Source organism: Durio zibethinus, chromosome 6, assembly GCF_047325235.1.
Source record: "Durio zibethinus cultivar Kanyao isolate XHJ-2024 chromosome 6, ASM4732523v1, whole genome shotgun sequence".
NCBI classification, from domain to species: Eukaryota; Viridiplantae; Streptophyta; class Magnoliopsida; order Malvales; family Malvaceae; genus Durio; species Durio zibethinus.
This window is the reverse complement of record NC_143167.1, coordinates 34,080,017-34,088,451: the sequence shown is the minus strand read 5'-3', so window position 1 is coordinate 34,088,451 and position 8,435 is coordinate 34,080,017.

The following is an 8,435-nucleotide window of genomic DNA, read 5'->3' as shown; positions in this document are numbered from 1 at the left end:
GGTGGCTTGAGGGGTTCCAATTTACTTGGAGCAATCAAATGATTGTTGTAGAGCTCCTTGTATAATTTCGTATAGGTCATGGGAATAGGGTCAAAAATAGGTCTTTCGCGAGTGGTTCGTTGCTCCCGCGAGCCACCAGCAGGGTTAGTTGGGCGAATTTGTGATTTTGAGGTAGGTTGAATGTTAGAACTGTACATGGTGTTTTGGGGTCTATGAGAGGTTTGATAAGTTTGGGGGTATGGTGGTTGGTATGGGTGAAAAGAAGTGTTATTTACAGTGGGGTGATAGGGTAGATATTCTGGTGGGGGGTAGGGTGAATAACCCCTAAGTTGCTGTCTATCAAAGCTCACAACCTGAGCTTCAGTTTCTTTCTTCTTCGAGATTATTTTACCAGATGCTTCATTTTCTTCTAGCTTACCATTCTTGATGGCACTCTCAATGATCTCTCCTGAGATTACCATATCAGCAAAATTTTTTGTTGTATTCCCTATCATCTTTTCATAATATGGAGGTTTTAAAGTGCTAACAAATAGCACTGTAGTTTCTTTCTCGGTCAGAGGAGATTGTACCTGAGAAGCAATATCTCTCCACCTCTGGGCATACTCTTTAAAAGATTCGTTTGCCTTTTTCTCCAGATTTTACAAAGACAAACGATCTGGGGCCAAATCGATGATATGTCGATATTGACTGATAAAGTCATGTGCCATATCGCTCCACGAGCGAATACGAGTCCTGTCCAACTGAACATACCATCTGGCCGCAGAGCCAGTAAGACTGTCTTGGAAAACATGCATCAAGAGTTTCTCATCCTGTGCATGAGCTGCCATCTTCCTGCAATACATGGTGATGTGGGTTTTGGGGTACTTTGTACCGTCATACTTTTCAAATTTTGGTGCTTTGAACTTATGGGGGATAACCACATCAGGAACTAGGCAGAGCCCTGCAGCATCAACTGAACCATAGAAGCTAAATCCTTCCACAGCCCTTAGCCTTTGCTCTAGCATGCTAATCTTGGAACTTTCCTCAGCTTCCACCCTCATCTTTTCCTTTTCCTTCTCTTTTAAATCATCTAAATCAGGAATTGGTTTTGCTGCCTTTTCAGTGAAGACAGGATTTATATAGCTATTATACTGCCCGGGGTTGAAAGTCGATGGCATTCCAGGATATGTTGGATATGCGAAGTGTTGTGGTGGGACCTCTTGAGCAGACTGAGCTTGAGGTGGGCCAAAACCTGGAGGGTACAGGGGGTCAGCTATTTCTTGTAATGAGGGAATTTGCTGGCTTGTACTTCCTTCAACTCCTTTTCCTTTGTTCATGTTATTAAGAGCTTCCAGAATCTTGCTTAGCTCACCCTCAATCTTCTCCTGGGCTTTCTCTATCTTTTCAAATCTTTGGGAATTTTCCTGCTCCATTTGCCTTACTCTGAATCTTGTGTTGAATCGATGGGCAGGATTTTCGCTAGACGGAGCTATCCTGGAACCTGGAGTACCATATCTTAGAATCAGTAAATTGGCATGATCATCACATGGTTATTTTGTAAGTGTAATGAATGAGAATGAAAATGTAATGAATGAGAAATGCATGTATGCAAAGAACATTTGCCTCAAAACGGTATTCAACTAAAAAATTTCATTTATTCCAAAAAAAAACTTTGGTCTACATTGAGTTTATCATCCTAGCATTATAGCCATAAAATTTTTTGATCTATTCATACTGAGCTTTGGCTTCTTCTATGAAGTTCAAGAGACGCTGTCCATGTTCTTCTACTGGGGCCACCACTTGTCTTAATGCCTCTGCCTCTTCCACCATCTCTCTTGCCTTACGCACCCCTTTATGAATTTGGGTTGTTAAGTGCTCAATGTATTTTTGCCTCCCTAGGTTCTCTCTTTTACCACACCAGACTTGGTATGATAATTCTCTATGTTCTCTAACCAATGCAGCAATGTGGTCTCCTTGTTCATCCAACCTTTGACTTAGCCCGCTCAAATAACTGTTTAGCATGTTAATTTTTGCCTGTGCTTCAGTACTTTCTTCTTCCAATTCGGCATACTCTTGCTTCAGTCTTATGTTTTCCTCAGTCAGCTCGACAATGGTTATCCCTAGCCTCTTATGCTCCTGGTGTAACCTTGCTAGATCTTCAGTAGCTGCATCACGTTCTCTAGCAATCTTATGAACTTTAACTTCATAATTTTCAGCTCTACCTTTCCACTGGGCTTTTTCTTCTTGAAGTTCTTGAATCTCTTTCTTTAACTTGATCTTTTCAAATTCAAATTCTTTTGTTGCCAGCTCTAACTCTGATGGTATCTCTTCAAGCTTTTCTTCTGTCGGTGGTTGAGAGACTTCATAAGTGAATACCATTTCTTGTCTTCTCTTTGTTCTCCAAACCAAGTAACCTGGAGTGACTTTTTCAGTGAATGGTCCAGGACTCACTCTTTGGGGATTTTTCCATGCTTTGATCATCCCATTCATCCTCTGAAATGCTTTAGGCTCATTGTAAGAGAAATCTAACTGATGAAGCCCATAAGTCATAGGAATAAACTGTTCTCCCCCCAATTGTCTCCTCACTAAGAGCGGTGCATAATTCGTCATTCCCCATAAACCTAGAAGTGGAACCACTGTACTATCTCCACATTGGTATAACATAGGCTCTCGATTCATCCATGGGGCTAACCATCTCACCCTGGCACCTTCCAACTTTTGCAAGAAAGTTATCCATTCTTGTTTAGACTTCTGTTTTGACCATCCGCTTTCGCAGAACTCTTTGATCGGAAAGCGATTACGGATATAAATCTTCGAGAAAGCCCCATTTCCTTGTTCGAAATGGCTTTTCATCCACACGTACAATAGTTGTATGCATCCTATGAAGCGCCCTCCATTCTGACGACAATAACTCAAAGATCTGATAGTCTCTGCTAATATTATCGTTGAAGGATTACAGCCATTGATCACACTCTCAAAGAAATCAACCACTGCTATCTCAATATGTCCCAAAACCTTTGGAAAGATTACCAGTCCGTATATAGCCAAGGCAAATATGTCTAACCCTCGTTCTTCATTGATGTGTTGCATCAGAAACTCATGAAAGAACTTCCAAGGTAGGTAAACCTGTTCTTGTTTCTTCTTTGTATGAGAATCTACAACTTTCTTGTCTATCCCCATGAGTTGAGCCAGACTTTTACGAAATCCTGACTTATGTTTTTTGACATATATCTTGTCAGGAGTCTTTAGATGCAAACCCAATAAGACCGAATATTCTTCTATGGTGGGAGTCATATCAGCTTCGTTAAAGATAAAACACCTGTATGCAGGATCCCATAATTGTGTTGCAGCTCTAATTAGTTTATCATCAACAGCCACTGCTAGAAGGTGTGCTATATGCCCATGCTTCTGACAAAACTGCCCTTGTCTTGACAGACTCATCTTTTTCCAGATGTCAACCAAATCTTCTAAATTATTCTGTTTGAGGAGGACAGATGTTTCTTGAGACAGAGTAGACTCATACCCAATTGGCAAGCAATCTCCCATCTTCAATTGAGTCTTTTCTGATAGGGTCCTTACTTCATTAGGTGTCCCACAGGGTGCTAATACTGATGAAGAGCAAACTAGGCGTTCATTGGTGTCCATGAAAAAAATTTGTTGAAGACCGTTTTTCAAGCAAATGTTCTTTTATGCAACCTTATGATATGCGTATGAACCAATGCAAAAGAAATAAGAAAAAGGTTAGTATACCCAGAAAAAGAACAAATAACTAAGTAATTTTACACATCACACATCACACAAAGTAAAAGGGATGAATCCTATGCTTTTGGTCAATTCTAAAAAGGAAGAGTGATAGCTCTATCTATAGGTTAGGCATTCTTAAGGTTCACTATATGTGGTTTTAGGGTCAAAGTCTAAAGGTCCTCAAATTGTTCCTTACATCCTTGTCTATCACAGACTAGTAAGGCACCCTAATCCTCACCCATTACAGGCTACAAGCGAAAAAGGTTCAATTTGAGTGGGAGTATTTCGCTAGCCACTGCGGAGGCATTAGACCTCACGAAAGCAATAGGTACTTTACTCCCTCCTAGAGGGATGGAGCTCGGGTGTAGAGCTCATGTTATGCACATGCACATGAATGACATAATTAACAAGATAAATAAACAGGAATGAATAATAACACATATATACAAAAATGGTTCAATTTTATTAGGCTTTTGGATAACACAAATTATTTGCTGGCCTGACTCTCAAAGTCCCCAGTGGAGTCGCCAAGCTGTCATAACGTCTAGATCCGGGGATCTATCGCTAGACATTGACTTTTAGGGAGTCGCCACCAATCTTTTTTTATCTAGGTGCGATTGGCCACCTAAGGAATCTGTCCTTTCAGGGAACACCTAAGTTTAAGGGTCCCTAAAAGAATAGGTTCAGGTCTACAAACCAGAACAGGGTTCGGGAGTTCGATTACGTGTGAGAAAGGTTATAGCACCCTCACAACGCCCATCAAAAGATGGTACCAGCTTAAATTTATGTTATCCAAAAGCTTTAAAATTTTATCAAGTAATTAATTGTTGGAAATTATTCTCAATTGACTCTAATACTTTTAGCAAAAAACTGAGAAAATTCCCTCACCTCAAGAGTATGCAAGAAAAACTACTGTTTCACTTGCAGAGGCACCGTCGTCGGATTATTTAAAGAAAAAAAACAAAATCAAAATTAAGATAGAAAGGAAGGAAAGAATGATTTTTTTTTTTTAGGGAAAATTGATACTTTCAACTTTTCCCCAAAAATATTTTTTGGAAATTTCGATTTTCAAGGAAAATTGATACTTTCAACTTTTCCTCAAAAACCCTTTTTTGAAAATTTATTTCTAAGGAAAATTGATACTTTCAACTTTTTCCCAAAAATATCTTGATGGCGCTTTCAATGATTTCTCCCGAAATTACCATATCGGTAAAATTCTTTGTTGCATTCCCTATCATCTTTTCATAATATGGAGGTTTTAAAGTGCTAACAAATAGCACTGTAGTTTCTTTCTCGGTCAGAGGAGGCTGTACCTGAGAAGCAATATCTCTCCACCTCTGGGCATACTCTTTAAAAGATTCGTTTGCCTTTTTCTTCAGATTCTGTAAAGACAAACGATCTGGGGCCAAATCGATGATATGTCGATATTGATTGATAAAGTCATGTGCCATATCGCTCCACGAGCAAATACGAGTCCTGTCCAGCTGAACATACCATCTGGCCGCAGAGCCAGTAAGACTGTCTTGGAAAACATGCATCAAGAGTTTCTCATCCTGTGCATGAGCTGCCATCTTCATGCAATACATGGTGATGTGGGTTTTGGGGCACTTTGTACCATCATATTTTTCAAATTTTGGTACCTTGAACTTATGGGGGATAACCACATCAGGAACTAAGCAGAGCCTAGCGGCATTAATTGACCCATAGAAGCTAAATCCTTCCACAGCCCTTAGCCTTTGCTCTAGCATGCTAATCTTGGAACTTTCCTCAGCCTCTACTCTCATCTTTTCCTTCTTCTTCTCTTTTAAATCATCTCGATCAGGAATTGGTTCTACTGTCTTTTCAGTGAAGACAGGATTTATATAGCTGTTATACTGCCCGAGGTTGAAAGTCTATGGCATTCCAGGATATGTTGGATATGTGAAGTGTTGTGGTGGGACCTCTTGAGCAGACTGAGCTTGAGGTGGGCCAAAACCTGGAGGGTACAAGGGGTCAGCTATTTCTTGTAATGGGGGAATTTGCTGGCTTGTACTTCCTTCAACTCATTTTCTTTTGTTCATGTTATTAAGAGCCTCCAGAATCTTGCTTAGCTCACCCTCAATCTTCTCCTGGGCTTTCTCTATCTTTTTAAATCTTTGGGAATTTTTCTGCTCCATTTGCCTTACTCTGAATCTTGTGTTGAATCGATGGGCAGGATTTTCGCTAGACGGAGCTATCCTGGAACCTTGAGTACCATATCTTAGAATCAGTAAATTGGCATGATCATCACATGGTTATTTTGTAAGTGTAATGAATGAGAATGAAAATGTAATGAATGAGAAATGCATGTATGCAAAGAACATTTGCCTCAAAATGGTATTCAACTAAAAAATTTCATTTATTCCAAAAAAAACTTTGGTCTACATTGAGTTTATCATCCTAGCATTATAGCCATAAAATTGTTTGATCTGTTCATACTGAGCTTTGGCTTCTTCTATGAAGTTCAAGAGACGCTGTCCATGTTCCCCTACTGGAGCCACCACTTGTCTTAATGCCTCTGCCTCTTCACCATCTCTCTTGCCTTACGCACCCTTTTATGAATTTGGGTTGTTAAGTGCTCAATGTATTTCTGCCTCCCTAGGTTCTCTCTTTTACCACACCAGACTTGGTATGATAATTCTCTATGTTCTCTAACCAATGCAGCAATGTGGTCTCCTTGTTCATCCAACCTTTGACTTAGCCTGCTCAAATAACTGTTTAGCATGTTAATTTCTGCCTGTGCTTCAGTACTTTCTTCTTCCAATTCGGCATACTCTTGCTTCAGTCTTGTGTTTTCCTCAGTCAGCTCAACAATGGTTATCCCTTTGGCCCTTTCTCTCACACATAGCCTCTTATGCTCCTGGTGTAACCTTGCTAGATCTTCAGTAGCTGCATCACGTTCTCTAGCAATCTTATGAACTTTAACTTCATAATTTTCAGCTCTACCTTTCCACTGGGCTTTTTCTTCTTGAAGTTCTTGAATCTCTTTCACAGAAATTGTGCAAAGAGGGGCAGCTGTAGACACCCAATTTGGTCCAGACCCGGATCAATTGGGCCTGGCCCAAATGGGTAAGTCTGTACATTTTTTTCTTTTCTTTTCTTTTCTTTTTCTTTTTATTTTATTTTTATTTTTTAATTTAATTTTATTATTTTATTATTATTTTATATATGTATATATATATATATTTTTTTTTCTCTTCTTTTTTTTCTGTAAATATTTATATAATTATCTGTTAATTTTATTTTATTCATATCTGATTCTTTTTTTATCCGATTATTATTATTATTTCTTATTTTCTTTTTTTTGGATGGCTAAGATTAAATGTGGAAGAATCCTACTAGGAGTGGGGATTCAATCAAAAGAGTCCAATTGGATTCAAAGATTGAATCCCCGTCCAAAGAGGAATTGGGATTGATCAGAAACTCCTGATCAATCCCTATAAAAGGGACCCTCTGGAACAATGCTGGACACACAGAAAACAGTAAGCAAAGCTACTGATTTGAGAGAAAAGGAGGCGTATAGAAAGCTAGGAAAAGTTTAGGAGTGTTCTGGGAGTGAGAAAAAATTTTTAGAGATTTTTGGCGAAAAATTTTTCTGGAAATTTCTGGAAAATTTCCAGATTCCGACGAAAATTCCGGTAAAATTTGAATTTTCCGGCCACAATTCCGGCGAACATTGAAGTTTTCGGCGACCAGTCCAGTTTTCGACGAAGAATCCCAGAAACCGGCGATCTTCCGGCCAACTTCCGACGAAATTTCCAGATTTCGGCGAAAAATTTTAGAATCCGGCACCGGTGTTCTTCAGAACCCAGCGGAGTCGCCAAGCTGTCATAACGTCTAGATTCGGGGATCTATCGCTAGACATTGACTTTTAGGGAGTCGCCACCAATCTTTTTTATCTAGGTGCGATTGGCCACCTGAAGAATCTGTCCTTTCAGGGAACACCTAAGTTTAAGGGTCCCTAGAAGAATAGGTTCAGGTCTACAAACCAGAACAGGATTCGAGAGTTCGATTACGTGTGAGGAAGGTTATAGCACCCTCACAACGCCCATCAAAAGATGGTACCAGCTTAAATTTGTGTTATCTAAAAGCCTTAAAATTTTACCAAGTAATTAATTATTGGAAATTATTCTCAATTTACTCTAATACTTTTAGCAGAAAATTGAGAAAATTCCCTCACCTCAAGAGTATGCAAGAAAAACTACTGTTTCACTTGCAGAGGCTCCATCGTCGGATTATTTAAAGAAAAAAAATAAAATCAAAATTAAGATAGAAAGGAAGGAAAGAATGATTTTTTTTTTTTAGGGAAAATTGATACTTTCAACTTTTCCCAAAAATATTTTTTGGAAATTTCGATTTTCAAGGAAAATTGATACTTTCAACTTTTCCCCAAAAATACTTTTTTTTGGAAATTTATTTTTCTTTTAAGGAAAATTGATACTTTCAACTTTTCCCTAAAAATATTTTTTGGAAATTTATTCTTAAGGAAAATTGATACTTTCAACTTTTCCCTAAAAATATTTTTTTTGAAATTTATTTCTGAGGAAAATTGATACTTTCAACTTTTCCCCAAAAATATTTTTTGGAAATTTGTTTCTAAGGAAAATTGATACTTTCAACTTTTCCCTAAAAATATTTTTTGGAAATTTATTCTTAAGGAAAATTGATACTTTCAACTTTTCCCTAAAAATATT